The sequence below is a fragment of the Aythya ferina genome, assembly GCF_964211825.1.
Source record: "Aythya ferina genome assembly, chromosome: Z".
Lineage (NCBI taxonomy): Eukaryota > Metazoa > Chordata > Aves > Anseriformes > Anatidae > Aythya > Aythya ferina.
Window position 1 is genome coordinate 21,338,225 of NC_140299.1, and position 13,309 is coordinate 21,351,533.

A 13,309-nucleotide genomic window follows, 5' to 3' on the forward strand; every position below is an offset into this window, starting at 1 on the left:
CAGAGATAAAGAACATACAGCACAGCACACCCTCTTGCTGCTTTTAGCAGCATTTTTCTTGCTAGGAAACTTTTAGCAAGTGTCCCTTTGGGCTGCACTTCTTTGAATGATGGAATATCACCTTTCAGTCTTTCTTCACAGGCAATGTTTTCTCAGTTTTTATTCTACTATGGGCTCTCTACACTTGTAACACATTTCTTTATGTGTGCCATGCAAAAGTGGAGTCTACAGTCCAGCTGTACTCTCTCATGCTCAGCAACATGATAGGATTTCTTTGTGCACATCACATAGCCCAGCTTTTATAAATCCCACTATAAGCTTCCCTTTTTTACAATATCATGACACAGTTAACTTCTGTTCATTGTGACCTGCAGATCCTCATCTGTGGTACTGCTGCCTGTCTGATTGCCACCAGCTAATTGGGGTAGAGACTTCCGCTTATCTTAATTGAATGGCAGCCTATTTATTTCAGCCCATTAATCTCTATTCATTGAGACCCTTTTTTATTTTGCCCTTGCCATCTAAAACATTTGCTATATCTCCCAGCTTAGATATATGAAAGTTCTGCAGGCATCCTCTCCTGTTTTTCAACCAAGTCATTACTCAAGGGTAGACAACACAAGACCAAACCTTGCACAAACCCACTTCATAAGTGTGCTCAGGCTGGTGGTGAACATTTGATTGCTGTTTTCTAAGGTTGTCTATTCTCATGACCTGTGTCTGTTTCAACAGTTTCTCCTGGACAATATTTCTTTAGCTTGCTTATGAGTGTACCATAGGAAGTACAAAAAGACCCACTAAAGTTTAGATGTGATATATCTCTGGTTATTCCCTTCATCATAAAGCCATTTATGTTGTCAGAAAAAGGAAATTAGACAGGTTTGGCATGACTTCTTCTTGACAAATCCATAGTTGCAGTTACTTACCACCTTGTTAATTTCTAGGCACTTTCCTAGAGTGTGTCCATTAGCAAAATGTGGATAGCGCAGTTTGGCTACATTCCAGGGGTAGTGAGTTAAGGGAGGACTTTCAGGATCTTTCTGTTTTCTTTGATTTATCTTCTCCATTAACATCATCACTCAGAAAGGCTCTTTGCCATAATCCTCCTCTCTTTTTGAAGAAGAGAAGACAATACAGTATGGCCAAAATTCATAGCATGACTCCCAGATTCTTTCAGCTGTATGTGCTTACTGGCACCAGGGCACTGTATTGCTAAAGACTTCATTCTCCATGGAGAAACTTTTGCACGTCACCACTTCAGCAAAATTGCTGCCCACACTCTGATCCTTTATGATGTTAATAGTTTGACTGACAACATTACTTTACTTTATGTAGGTTGGGACTGAACCAGCTGTGAAAATTCTTTTCTTATGGCCTGGGGCTACAAATGGGAAGGAAGGAACACAAGGAGGAAGGACAAGGTAATAAAATGTTTAGGCATATGAATGTGACAGCGAAACATGTGGGCAATATTTTGTGTCATTTACAGAGAGAGCTCAACTGCCTATGCACGTAAGAACATAAAAATGGCCAGATCTGCATGTGAATTGCAGAGGTGTAATGAGTGCCATAACTCTCACTTATCACTGTGTGTTTATTTCTTTGCTCTTTTAAAAAGAGTTGGCTGCAGTTGGACTTTATTCTTCTGAAGAGGAGAGAAACAACTCCATAACAATGCTTGTGGTCTCTTGTTTTAACTGTAATGGCAGACAAACCAAAGCAGGTCTGGAGATGCTTGCTGCTTGCTCTACCTCCTTCGTTAAATAGAGTTCCAAGCCTAACAGCCTGAATGCCAACATTTCAATTGTTTTAGACCAGATTATATTTATGCTGTACATGGTCATGGGCCATGGGCATGAATTGCAGAGCTGTGAGCTTTACAGGCATGCCTGGTGTCTTTTTTTCATCTGAGCACAGCACCATAACCACCATTGGTATCAGCATACAAACAAGAATAAGACAGTATTGCCTCCTCACCACTGTCATTTCCCTCTCAAAAACGTACACTTGAAAGAGGTCATTTAAATATGATCCTATTCTCTAAATGAACATTCTGTCTCTTTTTGTTTTTATACTACAGTGCTTTCAACTTTTCTTCCCATCATTAAGCCATTTGAGTGAAATACTGAACTGATTAATGTGGCATTTTCCACTAAACTGTTTCAGGAAATGCTGCACCTTACCAGTGGGATGCTTTTGAATAATGTAATCTCCTTAGTATAATTAAAACTAAGTTCTGAAGTTAGTACCTTTTCTCCCTGGAGACGCTCATCAAAATGTCAAGTGTTCCTTCTAGTGGAACTGCAAACCCATAGTACAAACAAATATATTTATCCACTGTTCCTTGCAAGCAGGAGACCTTTGCCTCTATTCTCTGTCACTTCATTTTTAACATGAGTAAATAGTGCATGAAATAATAAATAGTCTCTATGCACAGAATGACAGACTATTTAAAAAAAGTTTAAAGAGTAGAAATGAAGTAACATAGGTAACAATGATAAGTCCTTGGTTTGTTTTACTAGTGATTCCTTCCAAGTATGGCTCTTAAAGTTTAGATTCTTATCTACAAATGAAGCAAATTATAAGAAACAAAACATTTGCCTCCCCTAGACTTCTTAGGTGGCTTTTTTTTTTTTCTTTTTAATTGCCTTACAGAAAAACAGGGCTGGGGTGCCACCACCTGGAGACCTGGAGCAATGTTGTGTGCACTTTCAATTTTCAGAGAGTTGCAGAGACTCCACAGATGTTTCTGTTTGAGAAACCCAACAAAATAAAAATAATTAAAATTAAAATTGATTGCTGTTATATTTGCCCCCCAAAATCCTGACTGTGTACATTATATGCACACCAGGTCGATGTATTAATTTAATGAAGAGCTTGCTTTCCTCTCTTGCATTTTATGCTGAAATGCCCAGAAAGCCAGGACTGGCCTGTTACTGTAATGCCCAGATCTGAGCCATATGATTATAACAACTTGCACTGCAATCACAAGGCACTGGGTACAACATAAGCTCACAGCTATATTAACTTGCACAGACTGACAGATTCTATGAAAACTATTGGAGATTTTTTGTACTTTTTGTTACTTGCTTTTCTTGATTTAAATTAAAACCCAGCAAGGAGTTACAATATGCGCTTAGGAAACTGAATAAATTCCAGCTAAAAACCATATTGCATATGTTGAATTGGCTTCTCTCCAGTATTTTATTATTATTTATAACTGCTCTTATTTAAAGCTGGTGTACTCTGCATACTGTTAGCTAGAGATAAAGACAGGACAGTTAAATATCTGCTATTAATTAGCTTCCTCTTCCTAAACTATCATATATAAGTCACTGAAGTTATTATAGGAAACAGCACATACTTGTGCAATAAGCACCAGAAGATCAAAGCTTTGTATTCTTTTATCTTGTTTGGGTCATCTGGGATATAGGCATCTTGTCGGAGCTAGTCGGGTAAGATCCCTCTGTAATTGGTGGTGGCAGCCACTTCTGGGGTCCTTCCCCTCTGCAACACAACACGGTTTCCTAAAACAGGTGCAACAAACCACCTCCTGGAAATGCCTGTCTGTCCTCATTAATAACAGAGACAGCCTGGACACCTTGTTCCTGGTGACCTCAATTTACAGGCTGCCACCTACAGGGAGGCTGTGCCTCACCCTGTAACTAACATCAAAAAGGGAATCATTTAAGCCTAGTGAAAGTAAAGTCTGGCCTATGTACTGCTTACCAGACACTGAATGAGAGATACCTGATACAGCTTGAGTGGAAAATTCTCCAGCCAAACCTGTAAACAGGTTGCTTTTATCTCCAGCGGTGACATTTCCATATGTGTGCATTAGCCACAACTACTCAGTACTTCCTACACCTAATCCTCCTGTTTACCACTTTACTTGCAACACCCCTATGTTGTAAGATCACCAGATACTGGGGGAAGGAATGTTTGACAATACTGATTAGCTTAAAGCATAACACAACTTCATTAGTGTCTTGTAAGGACACTTCACGTTCAACCAGTCCTATTGCCTACTTTACAAACGTTTTAAATCTTGCACATCAATGTAATACAATGTTAACTGTCCTTACTAATCCCATAATGGAAACCTATTCCTTTTGTATATGATAGATAACCACCATAAAATAATTTCTTTCATTTATTGGACTATTATACCATGGCTGTTAAGAAGCTCTGTGAAGAAAATTTCAAGCTGAGTCTCCCTAAGCCCTTTTAGTTGGTATATGTCCTTTAGACTACAAGCCATAACTTCAATGTGGCTTCCAGTTATCCTAAGGGAGCCTTTGGGAAACTAAGTTGCAAATACACAGGATCTTCCTTTTTTCCAGGAAAAACAAAATTGTCAAGAATCCCTTGGCTGAGGTTTGTATCCCCCTTCCCAATATAAAATATAATTTTCTATTTTATTTTTTTTTTTTACTTGATTAGACAATCTTGCAGGTGTCAATCTCCCTATTGTGGAATGTCCCCGCCATGACGTTTAAGAGCCTAGGACAGGTCTGTGACATTAGTTACATAGTTGCATCTAAGTTCAACAGTACCACAGAACATCACTCAAAGTGGGACATGGTCATCATGAATGGTACCACATGTAACAGTTGCGAGCAGTTGCAAGAGCCCCTGGGCTGCTTTTGGCCTGGACTATCCTGCACCCTCCCAGAGGGCACCTGCACAGATTTATCTGCAGCAGTGTCCCCTCAGCCACCCTGGTGAGCCCCTCAGCTGCTTCTGCCCACCACACCTGAGCCATTCTGGGCATGGGCATCACCACCCCACACCTCTGATCACCCACAGTACATGGGGCATCTGAGTTGCTGTCTTCCTTGAGGACCCAACAAGACATCCTGACACCATGGGCAGCTGACATCAGAACAGCCAAAGTAGGGCAGACCACTAAGAAACAAATAAACTCAGAAGAACAGACTAGATCTAGACAGATGAAAGACATAATAAAATCAACTAGTATTAACAATGGACTTGATTTAATGTACAATGTATGAAGTAATGAAGTACTCGTGGATGCTGTTAAGGCTTTTTTTTTTTTAACATACATCTATAAACATTTAAGTTATAACATAGAACAAGGGATAATAAAATAAATAGAAGGAATTACAACGAAAAAGAAGAAGGTTGAAGGTAACAATTATTGCTGCAGTTACTGTGGACAAGATAACTCTGGAGAAGAGAAAACTTCAGGGAGAACTCATTGCAACTTTCAATACTTAAAGGTGTCTTATAAAAGAATGGAGAAAGACTCTTTACTCAAGTAAATAATGATAGGGCAAGGTGGAATGATCTTAAACTAAAAGATGATAGATTTAGATCAAACATTAGGAGGAAATTCTAATGGAACTTGGATGTCTTGAATCTGTCTCACCATTGTAGCACCTGCATGTTTCTTGGTCCACCAAGATAGCCTCATGCTCTCACAGAATCACATAGAACAGTTGAGGTTGGAAGGGACCTCTGGAGATTATCTATACCAACCCCCCTGCCAAGCAGGGTCACCTAGAACATACTGCACAATATCACACCCAGGTGAGTTTTGCATATCACTAGAGAAGGAGACCTCACAACCACTCCAGGCAACCTGTTCCATTGCTGTTACCCTCACAGTAAACAACTTTAATTTAAATGGGCCTTGTCATTCCTCATCACATCCCTGCATCCTCTGACCACGTCTCTATATTCTTCCCCAGTGGCCTGTCCCCTTTTCTACATTCTCTATATTTCCTTCTTCCATTTGAGTCCCTCCAGGAGCTCTTTGCTCACCCAAGGAGGTCTCTTGCCCCCTTTGCTTGCCTTTTGCCCATAGGAATACATAGATTTTGAGCTTGGAAGTAGTGACGCTTGAATACTGACCAGCTCCTTTGGGCCCTCTTTTTCTCTGAGGCCTTAACACATGGGATTTCTCCAAGTAGGTTCCCTGAAGAGGCCAAAGTTTGCTCTTCTGAAGTGTAGGGTTGAGATCCTTTTTGCCCTGCTTCCTCCTTGTGAGATCCTGAACATCTCACGGTCTGTGCAACCAAGGCTGTCTCCAGCCTTCACACCTCCAACCAGCCTGTCTCTGTTTGCAAGCACAGGATCAAGCTCCTCCCCACCCCTGTCTGCTCTCACTCATCCTGAGTCATGCAAACAAATCAACTTTCACCTGTGTTTAATCATGCTCAAAGTCCTTTAATTTCAGCTGACAGCCCTGTGCAATACTAGGAACAGATTTACCTAGGCTCAGGTAACACCAGGCAGCTGGGCTCCTGCACCTGCCTTAGTTCAAGCCAGCATTTCTCTGCCCTTGTATGTACCAGTGTCGTATGCATGGTATGCCCTTGGCAGGGAAACCTGCAGGTTACCCACAACACTAGCTTCTGTCAAAGGCTGGTGGAATGGCTTTGGTTTGTCCCGGTTGTGTTTTTTCTTATTATTATTTATTTTCCTATTTCTGAAGGACTTATGAAGGCCCATATTGTATAAACCAATGCTTTAATATTGTGGGGGTGAATGTCTTAAGAAAAAAAAAAAATTAGCATCAAATTTGACTCATTATTTTTTACATATGGTCTGCTAGAGACACAAAGTTTACATTTTTAATTTAGTAAAACAAATGTGCAGCATGTGAAAGTTCTGGTTTGTTATAACACTGTTCATGGGTGTTTGGGCTATTGACATTTTAAAATATTATTTAATTTATTTTAGAAAAAAAATCTGAATGTGATAAATGATTCTGTAAATAAAATTAATTTTACATGAATGTGCTCACATAAAAATGAATTCACTCTAATGAAATTACTCAGTTTAATAAGGACATGTATGATTAGGTCATATATTGAGAAAAGAAAGCTGAAATAATCAATTTGCCTCTAAAACTAAATAAAAGAAAAAAAAAAAAAGTGTGTTTCTGAAATACTTAAGTTCCCACTGTATTGATTTTTTTGAGATACCACTAAAGAAATGCCATTTATACATCTATCCTACCAAATGTTGAATTTGTCTGTAAAACCAGCTTTTCCTAAAAGGAATATAAACCAGACTGTTAAAGCCAAAATGAGCACCTCTCAGCTCCGACTATAGAATATCACAAGAAAACTCATGCTTGTTTGAGTCCTTAAAAGACAGCAATCTTCTTTCAAACATAAAATTGCACTGAGATAGGTCTGACACCTGCTTTGACACTGGTTTCTGCACAAACTGACTCAAACAGCTCTGAAATCTTCCTTTTTTTTTGTAGGTGTTTTCACTGGTTCACTATGGATATACAGCAGCACAACCAAAAATAGATCTTAGCCCCATCAAATCTATTTTGATTGCAAGTACTACCCTGCAAAGAAACAACTCAAAGTGCCTTTTCAGCCAAATCTTTTGCTCTACTTATGAAAAGACTTTCAGATCTTAAGTTTAATTGGTATCATCTTTCTACAGTCCTACAACTCATTGGTTTAGAATATATTAACAGAGATTAAAAAAAAAAAAAAACAAACAAAAAACAAAAAACAAACAAAAAAAAACTGAAAAGGTTTTTAAAACTAGCTCCTAGATTTTTTTTTTAGGAAACACAAGAGGAAAACTGCTTAACATGCCAAGCCTAGAGGATTGGGTTAAACCAGAAAGCAATGAACGACTAAAGAAACTAGAAAAGGCTATTTTGTTATATTGTCCTTTTAACCACAAATAAGGGTCACAATAATAGAGGCAATTTTCAAAAGAAAATAATCTTAATAGAGTTGAAAAAAAAATAATGCATAAAGGTGAATTCTGATAGAGGGGCCTGGCACATATCAATGCTGCCTTGCTGCGCTCAGAGAGGAGCCTAAGTGGTGATGCTGCAAATTGGGCACCAGTTGGGTGATGTTCCCACTCATGCAATGCCAGCCGTCCTTCATTATCGTTCTGCAGGGTGGGTGTGGAGTGGGCCTCAGGCATGAACACACACATGTTTAGAGAGAAAGCCTACCTGCCAGCATCCCTAGCACTGTGTTCATCCTCATAACCCATCACACACTGCACAAGTTTTCTGATGGTGGGGAGAAATCCTGTCAACAGAGCAGAGTGATCAGGACCTCACGAATCCATCTTGAAACCATACTTATGTATGTCAGGACTTCCGAGAAGGAACACCATGCTTGAGAGTACATGTGCTTCTACTGTTCAGTGGCAAAGTCCATGATTTCTCAGCCTACATGGCACAAGCCTCATTTCTCTGGATGGGTCTGCTCAAGTGTCCATGTGCTTCCCTCTCCCAGCACTCATCCTTTTTCCTAGGCTACTTCCAAAAGCCACTTTAAAGCGTCCCTGTCATGTTTGCTCCTCCCTAATAATCTTTGGCATAACACTATACTGGGCTGTGCAATCTCACAAATCCACAAGCAGTTTCTTTTCCCCATACATCATGCCACCCATGTACTTTCCTACTGTAAGTACTGCATCTGGGGTCCTTCTTCTATAGGACAGCAGGACTAGAGGTGGGGGAATTGGTAAAGCCCCAGGAAGATTTTGAGGGACAAGAGGTAACAGATGACTCTGATGGGACAAATTTATTAATTCCTTCAGGAACATTACAAAACTGTAGGTTTTGGCCTACACCAAGAGAAACAATAAATAAGCCTTAAGGCAACACACACATTACAAGCCATAGTGCAAAGCAACAACAAGGTAAGGCCAGAAGAGGCCGATGCCATTCCTTTAGGAATCTAGGAAATAAATGTTTTCTTGGTCAATAAACCCCAACAAGTCTCCTGGAGGAGTCCAGGAAATAAAATGAAATGTTTTCAGGGCTGAGAGAAACTGTGCCTTGTCTTCTACAATAGAACAATTCAATAACATGAACTTAAGTGAGTAGTGTCAATTTGTCCTTAATAGGGCAGATGAAATTGAACAAAGACTCCTCACCTGTACCCAAGAACCAAAAACAACAACAACAAAATCAAAGAGAAGTCTTTTAGCACTTGTTTAAGTCCAAAGGAATCAGAAGAAATTTCCAGACTTTTCCAGTTTGCAGATCCCTCTACAAGTTTCCCATGGCTTTGTATATCAATGTTAGATACCTGGCAAAAGCACTATTTCTCTTAGTTATCTCTCAAAGTCATACAGAAATTGTCCATGGACCATGGACATCCACCATTGACAGGTTTCGCTACTGTCCAAGTCCAGAAAAAAATAAACAGAGGAACCTCTAGCTGAGGATTCTCTTCCAATTCCTTCTAACAGATGGAGCTGTCAGAAAATTTCCCTTTCCCAGGGTCCTAAGCAGTGCTGAAGCAAGGCTTGGTGGACTGATGTGATGCTGTGCAAGGTTCACTTTCCGTGGTGATGTGTTGTCAACCAGTTGCTTTTTCCCTAGTTGCCACAGGTAACAGTACCACAGCAGAAAAAAAGTCTGTGCCCAGGAAGGGCTGGTTCAATTATTCATCCTATAGTGAATGTCTGTGTGTAATTTGTTGTCTTCTTGCCCTGGTGAGCCATTGATGCTAGTCAGCACCCCCAGGCTTCTATACTGTGACACTTGATCAAGTGGCTAAACCCTAAGTGTGCAAAAACCTATAGGGGGTGGGGATGCTTTTGGATGCCTCGAGGTGAGTTAGTTGTCTGGAAACTCAGGTGCCAATGGTTGTCCTACTACCTGTAATGGCAGAGATAAAGCCCTGCCTTCCCAAAGTTTCCTCTCTGGGAGTAAGTTGGCTCATGCCAGATGAACTAAGTTTGCAGACAACATGTTAAACAATCAGCAAAGATGGCCTAAAGCAGGAGTTTGATGCAGGCAGAGGTTTGTTATAATTGAAGGTGTTGACTAAAACTGTGACCTCCTCCAAGCATAGCTCTGCATGCCAGCAGTAGAAAAGGAACCTTTCCCAGGCACTGAGAAGTCTGTTTTACAGTCAAATATCCAAGTTGTTTTTGTCACCATTTCTGAGTGCCCTTTTGTGGGTCCCTGGATAGAGAAGTATCTGGTGTTTTTTGTCCTTTTCATGTGGAAATTAATTGTTTAATTTCTCTTCAGGAGGTCTGCCACTGTAAATGGGATAATACCATGTTACTCCTGACCTGTAGACACAACACAGGAAACAAAAATGTTTTTCCTGGTCATTCCCGGGACAGACATGTCACTTCAGGAAGGATGGGTTTTCCAAGCAGGAGTAGTTCATAAAGAGTTGAGCAGCATTTGTGTATTCATTAATGATCCACCTTCTTTCTCACTTAATTATACTATTTGCTATAATACAATATATATATAATTACATATATATACTATACATAATTTAATTCACTGATGATTTTTTCTCAGTAGCATTAGAGAATAAATTTAATGCACTAAAATTTCTCTTCAAAGCAAATACATTCAGATGATGTGATACATGTTATTAAAAAAATTGAATCAAAAAAGAATGGCTCATTTTATATTAAAGTGTATGGCTTGGATAAATCATATTCTAGGAGGTGCTTTTATTTGACTTTTTGTCTCATACAGAATGAAAATATCTTGGAAACATCCAAAGTTCCCACAAAATACAGAAATTCCAGGGTCAGGCTCTCTGGTCCCGGAGTTGCTGCAGTCTCTACTCACCATGAGATCGGAGTAGAGAGTCCCTGTTACAGAATCAGTCTTGGAGTCTAGTGGACTGAATGCTTAAATATAAACAATCATAGAATCACAGAATCAAGGAATGGCTCAGATTGGAAGGAACCTTAAAGATAATCTAACTCCAAACCCCTGCCATGGGCAGGGACACCTACCACCACACCAGGATGGCCAAGGCCCCATCCAGCCTGGTCTTGAGCACTTCCAGGGATGGGGTATCCACAGCTTCTCTGGGCAGCCTGTGCCAGTGCCTCACCAGTCTCAGAGTGAAGAATTTCCTCCTAATGTCTAACCTGATCTCCCCTTTTTTAGTTTAAGACCATTCCCCCTTGTCCTATCATTATCTGTCTGAGTAAAGTGTCACTCTCATTCTTTTTCATAAGACCTCTTTAAGTACTGAAAGGTTGCAGTGAGGTCACCCCAGAGCCTTCTCTTCGCAAGGCAGAACAGCCCCAGCTCTCTCAGCCTTTCTTCATAGGTGAAGTGCTCCAGCCCTCTGATCATCTCTGTGGCCCTCCTCTGGACCCACTCTAACAGCTCCATGTCCTTGTGCTGGGGGCCCCAGGCCAGGATGCAGCACTCCAGGTGGGGCTTCACAAGGGCAGAGCAGAGGGGCACAATCCCCTCCCTCCACCTGCTGGCCTTCACCTCTATTGATGCAGCCCAGGATGCAGTTGGACTTCTGGGCTGCAAGTACACACTGCTGGCTCATGGAGAGCTTTTTGGCCACCAGAATCCCCAAGTCTTTCTCTGCATGGCTGCTCCCAATGAGTTCTTCTCCCAGTCTGTGCTCATGTTTTGAGATTACCCCAACCCAGGTGCAGCACCTTGTACTTGGACTTGTTGAACCTCATTAGGTTCACATGGGCCCACTTCTCCAGCCTGTCCAGGTCCATTTGGATGGCATCCCTTCCTTAAATACTTGTTCTAAATCCCTTTCTGTTCTCTCTCTAATGAGTATGAGCAATAGGTGCTCTAGCTTGCCCTTTACAGACTTACAGGCGTGTTTTTTTGTTTGTTTGTTTGTTTGTTTGTTTGTTTGTTTTTGATGTTGAATAATGAACATGTCCTAGGAATGTCTGCTTCTTTGTACTTTAGTTGAGCAAATTTCCACTAAATCAGTTCAGTTGACAACTGCAGAAGGATAAGCCTAATTTTGCGACACTCAGATCAAACTTTTTGTTTTAATCACCAGCTCTTACGAATTAATACATTTTAAAGTGTTTCTCTGCTGGAGAGATCATAATTAGTTTATTTTAAAATGCTTGCTTGTATCAAAACACAAATTAACCCAGAATTTTTAACACAGCAGCAGTTACCCTTACAAGTCCCATCAAAATATATTAAAAAGCAAGGCACAAGTACAACAGCAATGCTAACTGTATTAACAGTTCAGTGACATAATATTTCCTTGTGAGAAGGAATACAAATCTAGTGATAGAGCTGTTTATTCCTTTAAAGTAGGATTGTTCAAAACCTGTCAGCCTGAATGCATCTTTGCAAACAGACACTAATGCAGGAATGGTGGTCTCCTTCTCAAGCTATTTTTACGGTAGTGTTGATGAGTTTAAGCCAACCAAGCTACCTACACATGGACCCAAGAAGAGCAGAAAGTCTTAGGTTCTAGATTTTGGCATTTTTAAACCCTCCAGATCAGTGATTTCCAGACTCTCCCAAGCTATGGAACAAGGGCAACATTCAAAACTTCTCAGAGAGCTTGAAGATAGTCACAGGGACCTGCTGAATCTGAAAACCAAACTTTTTAGCATGATTACAAGGGCCAGTTGTAGACAATTTTATATGATCTCCTGCCTGTCACCCAACAGCCATCATTCTGAACTCTGTTGTAAAAAAACCTGTGTTTTGTCAAGCTAGCCAAGACAACATCTGTCTCCATAAGGGTTCACAAATTAACAAAGCATGACGTTAAGCAATACAAAGGCATTCTCATGGATGTATGAAAGGGTCATATATGCTGGCTGAGGCTGAATTCTTTATAAGCTGAGGTAATATCTTCTGAAAAATGATCTTACTCCTGTTATCCATACACATCTGAGACTCAATTCAGTGAGATGTAACAGAATATTTAATTCATTTAAAAAATGAGTTTAATAATTAAAAAAAATATGGATCTATATTTGCCCCAGTAAGTGCCTCAGAAGAATGATGGGCAGGTTTAAAAGCAGCAAGGGGAAACTGAGCTTGCAGGATTTCCCTGTTAGTCATGCGTCTGTTCCAATGAATCCCATGATGATTCCAGGTGTTTGGCTGAGTTGTTTGCCTGGCCATGTGGATGCCTACCACATGTCAAGTGACCTGATAGTGTTTATTTAAAGAATCCTGTCTGCAGAGACATGGCTGCATCTCCTCATGCCCTGCTGTTACAGACAGCTCTTTATTGCCCATGACTCATGACATGATGGGCTAATTACACTAACACAGACAGTGCATTGTGCAGTCTCATCTCAACACTCCTTTGTTCCATGCTGGCTGACAGGGCTGTTGGCCCATCTCTTGGGTGGTCAGCATCACAAACAAATACCTTGCCTTTTGCCACAAACTCTGCAGCTGAATTGCTAAATGTAAGTGTTGAAATCCTGGTTCGCTACAAGTCAATAGGGGTTTTGTTACTGACTTCAGTGGGGTCAGGTGTCTGTGCACTGCTTGATTTTTGATCCCTGTTAGGCAATAGTAGATTAATAAATGTTGCTACTCGCCAGCTGT

At 40.5% G+C, this 13,309-nt stretch overlaps 1 long non-coding RNA gene across 1 annotated transcript; it reads right to left on the reverse strand.

Moving 5' to 3' along the window:
• Positions 1 to 2,624: 2,624 nt before the first annotated feature.
• Positions 2,625 to 6,087, reverse strand: LOC311427069. Its single transcript, XR_014687194.1, has 3 exons — positions 5,878 to 6,087; positions 3,365 to 3,507; positions 2,625 to 2,749 (listed from the first exon to the last, which is right to left on the reverse strand). It is a non-coding gene; the product is annotated as an uncharacterized lncRNA (long non-coding RNA).
• Between the last annotated feature and the right edge of the window lie 7,222 nt (positions 6,088 to 13,309).